Source organism: Calliphora vicina, chromosome 5, assembly GCF_958450345.1.
Source record: "Calliphora vicina chromosome 5, idCalVici1.1, whole genome shotgun sequence".
In the NCBI taxonomy this organism is placed as follows: domain Eukaryota; kingdom Metazoa; phylum Arthropoda; class Insecta; order Diptera; family Calliphoridae; genus Calliphora; species Calliphora vicina.
In genome coordinates, this window is record NC_088784.1 from 40,388,304 (window position 1) to 40,404,409 (window position 16,106).

General features: G+C 28.8%; 1 protein-coding gene across 4 annotated transcripts in view; it reads right to left on the reverse strand.

Annotated features, from left to right (window-relative positions):
• Positions 1–16,106, reverse strand: part of mrj — a 160,481-nt gene that overhangs the window by 34,159 nt on the left and 110,216 nt on the right. Inside the window, exon 1 of one of the 4 annotated variants that reach the window (XM_065511270.1) lies at positions 12,244–13,012. The exons of the other annotated variants lie outside the window; for them this stretch is intronic. The gene's annotated coding sequence lies outside the window, so the exon portion shown is untranslated. Of the gene's footprint in view, positions 1–12,243; positions 13,013–16,106 lie in introns of those variants that run through there. 4 annotated transcript variants of the gene reach the window in all.

Sequence of the window (16,106 nt, forward strand, 5' to 3'; positions counted from 1 at the left end):
TTGAGGCAATATAATAGCTTGTACCAAATTGTCTTTGAAATTGCGACCTTTAGTTTAATTACAAGGTTTACATGGATGGACAGACGGACAGACGGACATCGCAAAATACACTCAGAAAGTGATCCTGCGCAGATTGGTATACTCTGAGGTTGATGTTAGGACAATATTTTTGCACATTACAAATTTCACGGATAATATTTTTGCGGAACATTTTAACCCCTTAAATCCCTGTTTTAATGGAGTTTCTTGCTCATTTTTAAAATAATTACAAAAAAGACCCATGCCGTGAGGATTTAGAGGGTTAAAATATTCTACAAAAATATTCTCCGTAACATTTTACATAACTTTGCTGAACACATTTTATACCTAAAATGTAAGGATCACATAGTTTCTTATGACGATTAACAATAAGAATGTGCCAGAGTTGGGAAACTTTAAACCCCCCTCAAATGAAATTCAGATGTAAACTTTCAAAACACCGATACACGTGTCTTTTTTTTGTCTCCTCTATCAAAATTTATTGGTCGGACATTGTATAGTGTAATTACAAAAATATATAGTTAAATCATGTTGCGAAAATCTTCCTTAATAGACCAAGGCATAATCTCTACAAGCTTTTTACGATGATTAGTATCAATCAAAAAATCTGATATATCAGATATGTTATATCCCAAAGTTTCCACCTCCATATTCACTGTTTCTTTGAGTTGGTAAGACTGGGTAGGAACGAACTCCTGGACCAAATAAATTAATTAAGGAGCCGCATAATACAAGGTACTTTTTCGATTTTTTTTTTAAATTTTGGATATTTTCACATTTATTTATTTTCAAACACTTTCGTAGTTGATGTAAAAAATATATCAACTAAAGACATATGTTCAGAAATAATATTTAAATGATCAAACTGAAGCTCTAATGAGTAATAAGATACACGTTAACAAATTATGAAAAAGGGTTAAATTTTGCTCCATATTTGGTGTATTAACACGGTTTACTATTTGGTCATATAAATGATAGTATATATATTATGATAGTTTAATCAAATTTTTGTTGTGTTTCAAACAAAAAAGTTCTAAATTAGTAAGACTATTTGAACTACATATGTTTATTGTTTTGTCATAAAATAATACTTTTTTTTGTTTAAAACACAACACCAACAATTATAATATATTAGGACAATATGACTAATAGCAGACTGTGTGAATAGCCCAATTGTAAATCATCGGATTGGAATGCTGGTTTCTATAAATTTCCGTTAAAAATTAAATCGAGATGCTGAAACATAGCATATATGTAAAATAGCATAGCATTTCCATAAAAGTCCGCCAATAGAAACGAATTTTAATTAGAAAGAATTAAACGGATTTTATAGGAAATTACAGTAGGTAATTAGGTGAAACTTTTTCCGACGTACCTCGTACACTAACTCAATCATAATAATTATCGTTGATTATCATCTTGTATCTTTCAATTCAGTACAATTTGATTTTTTTATCAGAAACAAATTCATTCGAAAATTAATAACGTGTTCACATGTGAGTTTCTTGATTGGAATGGAGTACAACAAGAATGCTGCATATTTGTTAAGTTGGAATGAAAACAACAAATAACAAATTAATTGCTTAGAAAAGATAATATAAATACACTTACAGAAAATATTACAATAGTATAAATTTGTACTGCAAATAAAGAAAAGGCTGAAAAATTTATAAATTTGTGGCCTATATGTTACAATATTGTATGGCTGAGATATGTGAAAAACATGTATTTAATAAAAAATTACTTGTTACCATAAAATTACAATAAACGAAATTATTATTATTTTGCATTAAAATCATCGGCCATAGAAGAAATATTGATTTTTTCTTGTTCGGAAACCCAATCTGACAGAGGTATATTTCAGAATTTATTTTAGTTGAAATGTAAACTTGAAATCCCCATATCATTGGATTTTATCGCCGAAATCTAGCCTAATATTTGGCATAAGAAATATTGAATTTTTGTCAGAATAGCAATTTATACATTGTTCGGAACCCTAGTAACCCTTAGGAACTGTATTCTTCTTCTAGGCTTTTATAAAGGTTCTCTTAATAAAATCTATTCCAATAATTCGAAATTCAAAATTAATTTTAATTGAAATGAAATAACTTGAAATGGTCACGAAAATTTAATATGTTTTTTAAAGCCAAAATAAAGAATAATCATAAATTTATATTTATTTATTTTCATCTTGAAAAGTAATGTTAAATACTTCTAGAAATTCTTTTGTATAAAGCTATTGTGATTACAAAATACTTTTGAAGAGTTTTTAAGAAACTAATGACACTAGTTATATATTAGTTCTTTAATAGTTCTATAGATCACTTATTAGTTCTAAAACAACTTTTTGGAACCAGTTTAAAAACGTTTATATTATTTTTGGATAATTGGACAAATGTACTGAGAATATTCAACATAATACTACATTGCGTTCTGCGGCAATATTATCTATTTCTGAAAGGAATATAAAGCAATAGCAGCTGAAACAATTCAAAAATCTATTAAGAATATTATCGGTAATAATATAAGTCTTCTAAGGCTTATTCAATAAATGAATCAAAGAAACAATAAAAATGTTTCATCTGCTTCTTGAAACTAGTTCCAAACGTGACAATTTCAAACAAAAATCACTGATGAAAGAACTAGTTCTAAAACTGTTCCTGGGAATAAATGCTAGCTACGCAATGCTTCTTTAGAACCAGTTCTGGAGGTGTCAATTTCAAACAAAAATCATTGGTCGCAACTAGAGTTTTTCCGGGACGGAAAATCACGGGAATTCCACAAAATGTTTAATCCCGAAATCCAGGGAAATTATGCGAGAATTCCCGGGAATTATTTTCCTTAGTTTATGTGATGTTTTTTGAACTTGACTTTCTCTAAAAGACGATTAAAGCTACAAAACAAAAAAGATTTAACCCAAATAGACCAATAACAAGTTCATTATTCAAATTATTTCAAAAACTCGTGAATGTTCAGGGCTATCACAGAATTCTATTCCGATCGAAAGTGGAATTATTTTAGTATTTTGTTTTTTCACAAAGAGTAAAACGAAAATATTTGGAATAAAATCACTTTTCGTGTTTAATTTGTTTAATATTATTGGGTTTTCTTCAAGTTTTAATTAACATTTTTACTTAATTTTTGATTTAATAAAATTAACATTGCCAATTCAAAATAAAAAAAAAACAATAAAATATTCATTTTTTGCAAATTAACAGAATTTATTGAAATATGTATAACGAAGGTAGAACAAAATCTAATGGAAATTGAAGCCATTCCTATACAAATCACAAATGCCACAGATTTATGGTTTTACCTCTAAAATGTATTATTTAATGAAAAAAAACCAATAGTAGTAACAAATCCCATTTCATTCCAAAGAAATGGGATTTGTTACTACTAATAGTGTAAGCCCCATTTTCTCAATCTCCGGTTCTATCTAATCTACTGATAGTTTTCATACCAAAATTATATTAATTGGAAGTATATGTGTACGAAAAACGATATCTAGAACATATTAACATGCAGGGAGCCAAAAATTTAAAAAAGTCATTATTTTGATATCACTAAAATATATACTTATGTAAGGACTAACAGAAGCCATTATCAGCCGAGCTGACAGGGTATATTAGGCATAACTGTAGTTTGGCGGCAACGGTGCCCAACCCTGATATAAACAATTTAAAGTATCACATTTTCATAGTTTATAAACGCAATATTCTATAAGATTCTGCAAACAAAAATATAAATTCAACCCCTTCTTTACACAAAATGTTTGACTGATAAGCTATCATTGTTATCTAAATATACTACGCTACTCAATTTATATGACACACATTTCTTATTTCACACATTTAGGAGAGAATTAATAAGTAAATAAATATAAAAATAAATAAATACATATATGTATTTGCCCTTCACACACAAAGCGTTAAATAGCTGCTACTTCATACGTATTTGCTATTTATTTGTGACACCATTTCAAGCCGAATTTAAACGTCAAATTGGAAGCAATTTTTACATGGTGATGTTTGTGGTTGGTGATGTTTAAATTGAGCTTTTCAAATTTAACATCGCACTTAAAAGTTGAGAAGGAAGTAGAATATTATAAATATTTCAAAGAATAATGTCACTATTTAACATACATTATTATAAGCTCCAATACTTTGGTGTTTATTAAAAACAAAAAAATGCTAAAAACCTATTTTATTATTTGCATTTAATCTATTATGACAGTTTTTATTACAGCAACTTAGATCATATAGTAAGTACTATTTTATTACACACAAAAATAATATATTCAAGAAAGTTTAAACAATTTATCATTTCTTTTAAATGATAGAAATCAAAATTTATTTTATTAACTCTCAAATGTGCCACTGGTATCAACCGCACCATTCATTCGGTGGTACATAGTAGCAACAAGTAAATAAATAATAAAAAGTAAGAAAAAAAAAGATATTTTCTATTTTAAATTGTTAATGAAGTCATCGTCTACATCAGACATCACCATCAATGTTCGTTGTTGTTAAAGTCACATCATTGCAGACATTGTAATTTTTCATTTTTCCAACACAAGTCCATAGACTTAAATTTTATTATCAGTTTTTCTTGCATTTTATTTTGTGTTTTGTTATTTTGTTTGATTCGCCATGTAAAAGACAATAAATATAAAAAACAAAGTAGTCATTACTATGCAATTTTTTATTATTATTATTGTTTTTATTTTTATTTATAAACAATGAAATGCATTTAACACTGAAGTTGCACTCAATAAATATTTATTAAATAGACAAACAGATGGACGGACGGACGGACGGACGAGTGAAATAAAAAATAAATTAATTTCAATAGAGGAAAACTTTGATATATGTTCGAGAAATACTATACAACAAATTAGAGTATGCAAAGAAGAGAAAGAAGAGAAGCAAAGTTATAATTTTCACAGTTTTGAAATTATATACATATTAATAATTTGTTAGACATGTTTCATATTAATTTTATTAGATGATTTTAGGTTATCTTTCGATCTATATTTCGAAGAATGCTAGAAACGGTCTGTCCACTGTTGCTGTCCTGATCCATGAGAGATCATGTCAAATACAGAATAGGTATTTCACCAATTTCTCAACGTCCTAATCATGTTAACTTCCGCAGTCAACACGAAAATGTTGATTCAATCTCCTTACAAGTGCACCTACAAAACAGGGACTAGCCTACAGATCTACCAGAGCCTGCACTTAGTAAAAATGCAAACATATCCACCAATATATGTATGGCAGTTATATAGGGGCCTTAGTAGTGTCGATACATTACATTATTATTTTATTATTACTGTTGGAAAAAATATTCTCAAAGTAATATAATATAAACATTTTATTAAAAGGAGTTTAGAATAAAATAAATGTTTTCAAATCATAATTTCAATATTTAGAAAGCTCAAGTAGTGATTTATAAGATTCGGCATAGCCGAATGTAACACTGTTATTTATTAAAGTATGACATAGATCTACATCTTAAATGAAAAAATAAGCTATCGAAGAGAGAGGCAATTGTACAGATCCGCCTTACTTATAAAGCTCAAGGAATATAGGAAAATTGAACCATTTTATAAATATCTAGAAAATCTGGATGCAACTCCGCTATCGGATTACTCACTATGGCGAACCACAAAAAGTCTTAAAATACCTCTGATATGTAAGACCCCCTTGCGAAACTTAAGTGGTGGTTGGGCAAGAAATGATACTGAACAAGAGAGCTATATTCGGCTGTGCCGAATCGTATATACCCTTCATCAAATTATACTTCAAAATACAAATTTTAAATATTTTTAGGTAAACAAAATTAATTTTTTTTTTGAAATTTAAAAAAAATGTTAATTTTTTACGATTTCGACCCATTGTAGGTCCAACTTACTGTGGTCTTGCAAAGGACTTTGAAATATCTATCATTAGATATCCATATTGTCTATATTAATGACTTAGTAATCCAGATATAAGTCACAAATAGGTAACAAATCGAGGTTGTCCTGGTTTTTTCCTCATATCTCAGCCATTTGTGGACCGATTTTGCTGATTTTAAATAGGAAACTTCTCGAAAGCATGTCTGACAGAATTATTGAAGATTTGGATCCCGAAGATATCTGGGGTCTTCAGAAAATTGATTTCAACAAACAGACGGACAGACAGACGGAGATGGCTTAATTGACTCCGCTATCTATAAGGATTATATTGTGGAAATTACAAACGGAATGACAAACTTATCTATACCCTTCTCACGAAGGGTGAAGGTGAAGGGTATAAAAAAAGGAATGGATTCGTTAATCTAATTGTTAAACGTCATTTTAGAGCAGCTGTACCCCTACGTTTCCCTATTCGAGAGATTGTTGATTTAAACTCCTAGAAAGCCCTTGGTATTGACAAAATCTGTAACAAGAAGAATTTGGAGCTACCACAGATAGCCTTGAATATTATCCTATAGAAAGTGAAGGATTCACTGGTTATCATGATGCCTAAGCCGGGAAAAGATCGCCCAAATTATATAGATCCATCAGTCTAACATATCAAAGGTATTTGAGAAACTGTTGAATTCCGAATCATCAATTTGGATTTACACGAAAACACATTACTATCGAACAAACTCATAGGCCCGTTTTCTCAATGTATCGACAAACTGCCTGTTACTAAATGTCGACATAAATTTATTAAACCGATAAACTGTCCTTTAACAATTTTGGGTTTCTCAATATACCGACAAAAAACATTATTTTCAGTTGGCAATACCTCTCAAAATAGATGTGAAAGTTGGGAACCCTGCCTTCAAGTGACATGTTTACATAAATCAGCTGTTTAATGTGACCATCGACAGCTGGAATTTTTTGAAAAATTCATTATCCTGCATGTCAGCCAGGTAGTTAGGCCTGGCATGATAAACTCATTCAGCATTCACTTGGAACTCATGTTCTTCGAGTTCATCCTCCATCAAATTAATGTTAATAACTCTATTAAACTTTTTTTTATAAAATCTGTTTAATATCCTTTACAAAAACACAAACACATAAAAACTATGAACAGCAGTCAGCTGATTGAATTTATCTGTACGATAAATAAATAATTGGCAGATGAGGTCGGGTTAGCTTTGCGACAGAATAGAAGCAAATGAGACATTGAGAAACCCAAATTTCTTTAATTAGCAGTTTTTTGTTGGGAAAAAAGATAATCACCTAATGAGAAAACGGCCCGGCCCATAGACTTGTAAATATTGTAAGAAAAACGTTTGAGTATACAAAATTTGTTCTGCTCTCTTTATCGACATTTGTCAAGCTTTTGGTAAAGTATGGCAACTTGTCGAAAATTTATGATAAAAGAAGGAGACTTTTGAAGTTTGATAAACTCATAGAGCAACATTTACTGGTGATACTGCTATTCTAAGCATTCATGAAAATCCTCAATGGATACAAATTGTTTCATCCAGTGCTAGCTGGACTAAAAAAATAATAGTTGTCAGATATGAAATACTTATTGTTAGTTCATCAAGTAATGAAGATACAATAAATAAATGAAAGACATTAACAGATTAAAACACACCCTTTAATTGGATTTATATGAACTAATTTCGATGACAGAAGTTCAACAAATTAAAAAATCAGCACAGTCTTATCTCAAAACAAAAAAGTTAAAAACAAATGTCTATAATTAGGAAAAGCAAAACAAGTCTAATATATCGACAAATTAAACTTCATTAGATATGTTATCATCGTTACCAATTTGGTGTTTATGCGATGAAATTGGAAAGTATTGTTGGTAGTAAACGTTTTCGATAGAAATCAATGTATTTAAATTAGTGGGATGGCAATTAAGTGAGTAAGAAAAAGTTAACCGGAATGACTATCAGAATTAAATAGTTAGCTATTAGCAGTAAAAATAAGATATCGATGAATCACGTATGTAGATTAAATTAATACTTCAATAAATTTTAGCTTCTCTCTTTCTACCGAAGTCGGTAATATTTCAAGAAGTTTTTAGACTAATTTAGTTTTAAGTTATTAATAGAATGAAATTAAAAGTAATTTCTATCTCTAAATATTATTAAAAATTAAAAATATATAAATTTCACTAATTTTAAATATGAAATTTAACTTTAATTAAGTAAAAATAAGCATTTTAGCATAAATTTTAATTTCACCAAAGTCCAAAATGTCATAAATTTATTAACATGTTGCGTTCATATTATTTTAGACAGTGGGTCATATATATTAACCACATACGTATGTTTATTAATATGAATATAAAATTAAGTTTAAAACTTAAATTTGAATGTTTATTCACCACAAACTGGTTTGTGGAATTAAAAGTTTGTGCATTCCATTATTATTTCAATATACAATAGAATTTTATGCAAGGAATCATTACGATGCTAAATTCTCGTTGCAAAATACTGTTGAAAAATAATTTGTTTCTGCAATTGTGTTATCCGCACCTGCTTGAAAAACATATCTAAGCTAAATCTCACTTAAAATCTCACGGTTTCTTGTTAAATACAATTTTATGTAAACGGGTATAAAAATCAATTAGAATTAATAATATTTAAAGTCAGTTCCCATTATATAAAATTCTTAATTGGGGATCAAATAGATCGAACAATTTACTACTTTAAATTTCTGCTAAATTAAAGCTTGCTTTTATATTTGTTGTGAACTTAAAATAAGATTAAGTTAAGAATGATCGCGATTAAATTAATCCCAAAATGAGGATGTTTATAGAATTCAAAAATATGATTCATTTAGTAATGACAGATCCAAATGGCGTTTGTTTTTGTACTTCGGGAAAGATATTTAAGTAGAGGAAAAACGTAAATGCTCCCTCGAACTTATTCACCCCTATCGCGAATCAATATTTCACATGAAATATTTTCCCTTTTCCTTTTTTCGTTCATCAACTTTGTTCACGTGAAAACATTCCCCTTGTTGTGAAATTTTTAGATGGAATTTTGTAAACAATAAACAGCTGCTACGAACAAAATCAACTATTGTGAATGTAAAGTTCATCGTGCTATTCCCGATAGCAATTTTCCCTTCGAGGGAAATGGATATTTCATTGGAACAAAAGTTCACATGTTATTGCCGATAGGGGTGATTGATTTTTTCTTAATTTCTCTCCATAAAAGGGCTTTTAGTAGGAGAACAAAAAAATGGCTGTAAGATCTAAAATTACTGACTAAAAAATTTCAAATATTTACATAGTAAATTAGTGAACTAACTAGTTCAATTCAACGATTCCATTATTTGAACTAAATGAACTAGTTCAAATCGTTTGCTCACTTAGTTCAGTATTGAACTGTGAACTAAAATGGTTCATATGTACGCTCATAAGTAAATGCATGTTTTTGTTTGTTTCTGACATAATGCCGAAAAAATAAGGGTCATAATGGATAGAATCCGTTCTCATAATTATACGGAAACTGACAGCAAATCAAAAGTCAAAAAAGAGCGATAGAACTAGATGAGCTACCTAGTTCATTTTTGAACTATGAACTAAAATGAGCGGTAAAATAAACTATTAAGAACAAGTCTAATGAATTGGATTTTTTATAACGAAAATACATTTAATCACCCTTATCCCGAATCATAAACTTTGTTCACGTGAAAAAATTCCACATGGATGGAATTTTGTAAACAATAACAGCTGTTACGAACAAAATCAACTATTGTGAATGAAAAGTTCAGGGAATATCACGATAACAATTTTCCCTTCGAAGGAAATGGATATTTCATGGGAACATAAATTTCACATATTTTTCATGATATGGGTGAATATCTATCCGTATTAGTACAAGTTACGATCTCTACAAAGTTTTGCAAACTAAAGGTGATCACTTTGATACCCTGTATCTCACCTTGCATTCTAAGTAATAGGGTGGTCACAAATTTAATTTTTTGAAAACTTATGTCTTCACGTACTATTTATTAGTTTATACATCATTTTGCAATCGACCATTAGTTTAAAATAGCCAGATTTATTACCACTTTTCTTCCGATCGACCCCCACTGTGCCAGATTTGAATTATCAAGGTATTTGGGATAGGAAACTATAGTTGGAGTGACGCGAAAGACAAATGAAAATCTTATATATGGTGGATTTCATGTCAAGTAATATACAAGACATACAATTTTTGAGTTAAAACATTTTGATATATATCCCATTCGAATCCCACTACGAAACCAAAAAGCTCATAAAGGAATAGACCTAAGCTTTCTTTTGAGCAAAAAAAATTAAAAAATGGCCCATTTTGAAAAACAAAGTCAAAAAAGTTTTTGATTTTGCCAAAAAAATCAAAAATTTTATATCTTGAGTTACAAAATATTTATTTTGATAGATATCCCACTCGCATCCCACTAAGCGACTAAAAAGGTCTTCAAGGAAAAGACCTAAGCTTTCTTTTGAGCAAAAAATAAAAAAAATGTCAACAAAGTTTTTGATTTTGCAAAAAAGTCAAAAATAGCTTGCTTTGAGTTACAAAACATTTATTTCGATAGATATCGAACTCGCAAAGGGCCCATTTTGAAAAAAAGAAATCGATTTTAAAAATTGGTTCACTTGACATGAAATCCCCTATATAAATAGGCCAACACATTTTTTGTGGTACACTTTTAAGTATGTTATTGTCCACCAATATTGATGAAACATATATGGTAGAGTCCAAATGACCCTGAACTTTTAAAATCACGAAAAACACAGTCATTTTGACCCCAAGTAATCTTAAGGGTTAATTTCCATTTTTGCACTGTTATTGTAAATACTAGACTTCATGTTATATTTTTCTTAAGTTTCATCAAAATCGGCCCAAAAATATATAACATTTCGCTATCTTTCCATTAGAAATTCCAAATATTGAAAATTTTTACCTTTGACCTTCACGATTTAAGGGTTAACGTTTTCCGATTTTAGGAAAACTGTCAGACTATATTTAAAATTACCTGGACTATAATATTCTGAACAGATTTTATTTAAAATTAATAACAGTAAGGAAATTTGGGAAATTCGCCAAAATATGCCAAAAAATTAGTTTTTCTCGAAAATCGCAAAATTTATATCGCAGGTACGGAAAAACTATAGGAGGTATTGACATATTTTTTTCTGAAACTTCTTTAACAAAATTTTTAGAAATTTAAAATTGGAGTTTTGAAACGCCGTTATAAAAAATATTTTTTTTGGTTGTAACTGCGAATAAGTTAACTGTATCCTATGAAGATAAAAACTCATATACAAGTAAATATGGATATATTTTAATTAAGAATAAACTTTTGTTTTAATATTTCTTAAAATATGTTAATTTTGTTCCTACATTTCTTGTTCTAGTGGCCTGATACACGTTAATGGCCTCTCGATTTTTTAATAGCTTTAACATTTGTTAACCAATTTTTGTCTTTTATATCTCATTAGAACGACGCTTACGTACACATTTCGATTCTTTTAAATTAAATTGCAAAAGTAATTACTTAATAGCCAAATTTAAAAAAAAAAACTGAAAAAACTAAATCAAAAGTCGGTACGGGTTGCCCTCTTAGAACAAGCTAAAAATTTTTTTGGTGGTATTTAAGATCATTACGAAAGTTTTCAGGGGGTACCGTCAACATTTCAAAAAATTTAATTCTAAGGGAGACTATAATATGTATATGGTTTAAAAGGTTATTTTCTCTAGATATGCACAATATAAAATTCGTTTAAAAATTCTTTCCATAAAAGTGGTAAAAAGTGTTCTAAAAGTTATCGACTTTTCGACCACCAGGCGATCCTAGTATTTATAAATACAGGAATAACACTGTTCATTTTTATTTGTTTGTTCCAATTTTAATGTTTGACGTTCTGGATTTTTTTCAATATTATCCACGAAGTTAGACGGTCTAAAATAACAAATCACACCATGAACAAAACAAAAACTTGTAAACCAGTGTTATCAAACACGTCTCAATATTTAAGTTGATATCTAAACTAAACTTGTTGTATCACTTTAGATTTGTTTCACTATAAAGAAATTGTTAAGCTAAATATTCAGCAAGATCTGCCACATTGACCAAATATTTACTGTGATGTTGTGTATGTGTTAAAATTGCTAACATTTGTTATTAATATTAAATATTATTAATGCATTAGTTTATAGTTTATTTAAACATTATGACAGCAGTATTTTGTATTTAATTCTTACTGTTTTTGTGCTGGTTAAATGTTGCTGATAATGTTGATAAAGTTGTTGGTGTTGTTGAGGATAATCGGGATGATTAACAGACATTATTTTTTCACAATAACAATGATTATATTTAACTTCTTTTTTTTAATTGATTGTGTTTTATTATTAAACAATAATATTTTCAATTATTATGATTTTATTGTTGTAATATTTAATTTTACATAAACAATAAGCATTATTTACATGCACTTGAATTAAAGATTTTTCATCTTTTGTGTAAACAAATCAAATTGATATGAGAAACAATAATAAAAAAAACAATCACACAAACACACACGCAAACCAAAGAAAATTATGACACTGACATTGTTGGCGTTTAAATTGAATTGAATCGAATCAAATTTTATTATATCGTATCGTATCGAAGGCGATAATTTTTTTTCTTTTTATTATTTTATTTTCGTAATATTTATTTATTTTTTTATTTTCTTTCTTATTATTATTATTGTTGTTGTTATTATCATTTGTTGCTTCGTTCGATTTTTATTGTTATTATTATTTTGGTTAATCGAATCTTGTTGTAGTAGTTGGTGTCAGTTGTTATGTCAGTCCGTCTAGTCGAAAGTTAAAGAAATAGTATTCACTCACGATATAACGATTCAATTACCGAAAACACGACAATTCCCACCATACAAACGCTGTTAGCGAGAGCTCTGACCAAACTAAATTCTGTTTAATAAGTTGGACGGTCGTGTTAACACAATCGAAATAAAATAAAACAACAACAGCAACAACAACAAAAAAGCTTACAAATTATGTGTACAGTGCAGTGTTGCCAGACAAAGTTTACCTTATGTCCCCAATCTGAAAGTCGATGTCCCCAAAAAATCCCCATTTCAAAATTGAAATCCCCAATTTTGTCACCATAAAAAAAATTAAATTATATTGTTAATACTAAATTTTACTATGTTGAGTTAAACTAAAGTTGCAATCTGGCATAATAACATACGACAAGCATTTTTACATCTATTTACCTCATTGTCAGTTTTCAAAATGTTGATTCATCGATTTTGGAACAAATTGTTTGGAAGATGTCATTTTACTTTGAAACCTGCCAAATAATTCTTGATGTTTATCCGATTTTTGTATGAATTAGTTTTTATAACTCCTTGAGAAATCAAGAGCTTTATAATATTCGATTTTTTATTCCAGAAAAAAGTATCGCGCACATCCCCATTAACAAGTAACAAGATGTCGAACACGACCAAATCATAATCACAAATCAACCGTGTGTTGACCTTAAGTTACAGGTCGACGATAAGTTGAAGAACATCATTGAAAACTTTTTTTTTTAATAAATTCTGAATTTGAGGATGTTTTTGAAATTTTTTGACATTTTTTCACTTTCGCACAGTGTAATTAACATTTAAATACGAAGTCAAAAATTGGCTCCTAGAGAATGATTCAGCTTTCTGTGTTTAGCAAGAATTTAAAACTATTTAATATCTGTGAACTTTTGATGAAATCCTTTTTTAATTTTTTTATTATCAAAGTAGTGTCCTGAAAACGAAAAATCGTTGTGTTTTTTATGTTTTTCATCAAATTCTGAAGAAATGAAAGAAATAAAATATGATTATTTAAACAAAATATAAAACCAAATAGATTAGAAATTGAAATGTTTTTCAATAAATAGCTCTTCTGCTTTATTACTAGGCCAAGTACTCTACATTGTGAATACCGCTAATGTCTAAAAATGTAAAATCCCCAAAAATGGATGTAAATCCCCAAATTTTGTTAAAATCCCCAAATCCCTCCCCACGAAATTCTGTCCCCAAAAAAATCTTGAAATCCCCAAATTGGGGACAAATCCCCACATCTGGCTACACTGGTACAGTGTGTGTTTAGCGCTCTTAATGGTCTTCTCTTAAAAAAATTATACCAAACACCATCATTTGTTTATATAGTGTTGCCAGTACATTTGTATCTTTTCATTACTACTTTAAATAGTTAAAATTTCCAAAAAAAAAAACAATCAATTATTTCACAAGGGTGTCCGTTATTTTGCGCTTTTTGGATGGATATTCAATTCTATCAAGGTCTAAAATAGTTTTCCGTCGTGTTTTGGGTCTAAACAATTTTGAAAAAAAATCCAATGAAAAATTATTTCTGAATTTCATTTACCCAATAATGTTTAAATATAACAAAAAATCATTTTTACTGGAATTCAAGTTGAAAGCAAGTGTAATTCAAGCCTGGAATTATAGTCAAGCAAATGAATTATAGTTGTATTACACTTTATTTAAATAGCATTCTCCAGTAAAAAGGGGAGATATGTTTTTTGTTTGAAAAATATTTAATTTTTCAAATATTGTTCAATTTTAAAACATAATTACATTTGCATTCAAGTCAAATTCCAACATAATATTCAAGGGCTTGAATTTTTGGCGCTTTGATAATTATTGGGAAAATATAAACATATTCTGACATCGGTATGATACCAAAAACAATCACAAAATTTCATGAATCAAATGAAATCAAAAATTTTAAATTTTTTTTAAACGAAATTTTAAAAAACTAAAAAGATTGTTTTCGATTCTTATAAACGCTAAAGAAAAGTAAATTTTAATAGTTGTAAATATTATGGTTTAATGTTGCGACTAGGGTTGTCAATTATTCGAGTTTTATTTTAATCGAATAAAAGTTTATAATTTGTTCGATTATTCGAACGAATAACGACTAAACACATTATTCGAATACTTTTATTCAATGTTGGCTACCGAATCAAAACGGCAAAAAGGGGACTGTATTTCTTGTTATTTTGGTAACGGTATTTTAATGATAACGGTAATCCTGAGTTTAATAATTTAAAAAAAAAAATGTTAAATCGGCGGGGGTTCTGCCCACCGGGAAAAGTTATATCGGTAAAAAAAAAGTTAGATCTGTCCTACCGTTACCGCTATGCGAATTGGTGTTTTAGGGCAAACGGTAGTTAGCGATAATGGCAGTCAACCTTGATGTAACAAAAAATTTACACAACATTTATTTTGATAGATATCCAACTCGCATCCCACTAAGCCACCAAAATGGTCTTCAAGGTTTAAGATCTTTTGAGAAAAAAAGTCAAAAAGATTTTAGAAAAAAAAATATAATTTTTTTTTTCGAAAAATTTAAGAAATAGTTCTCTAAACTATTTTGGACACATTTTGCTAAGAACAATAGGTAATAAGTTACATGGATTTAAAAAAACACTAGTTAGGCTAAAATGTAAAATTTTGACCTCTTCTAACTCAGAGAGTTCTGGAACGATCTTGTTGAAAAATTGTGTCTGAATAGAACTCATCTTGGTGCAAATTTCATTCCGATCAGAAGACATCGATTACAAAAGTTGGTTGGTTGATTGAAAAACTTTAGATTCCAAAGTCAGTAAATTTTTAAGACGTCTGATTAAAATAGGTCATGAGTTATATCTACGTGTATTGCCTATTAATTGGAAGGTTCACAAGGTTTTCGCCTTTAAGTTAGGTTTCATAATGTTCTGATCTCGGTGTGTTAATCCAAAGTCGATTGGAAAATAAATATATAGAAAGTAGTTTTCAATAATATTTTCAATGTAAAAAACTTGGAATAACATTATAAACTATTGGTTTTTTTATTTGAGACAGTTTTGTCCATTTTTTTTAATTGTTTCGACTATTCGATTAACCGACAATTATTGATTGAATAATTTGTTATTCAAAACTAAAAAATTTTATTCATTCGAATAAAAAATATATTTTTATGAAACAATTTTAATAAATTTGTGACAAAAAACTAAATTTTCTAAAAATCTGACAATTACACATCGGTCCCAATGGTAACCCATAATAGATAGAATTGTTAGA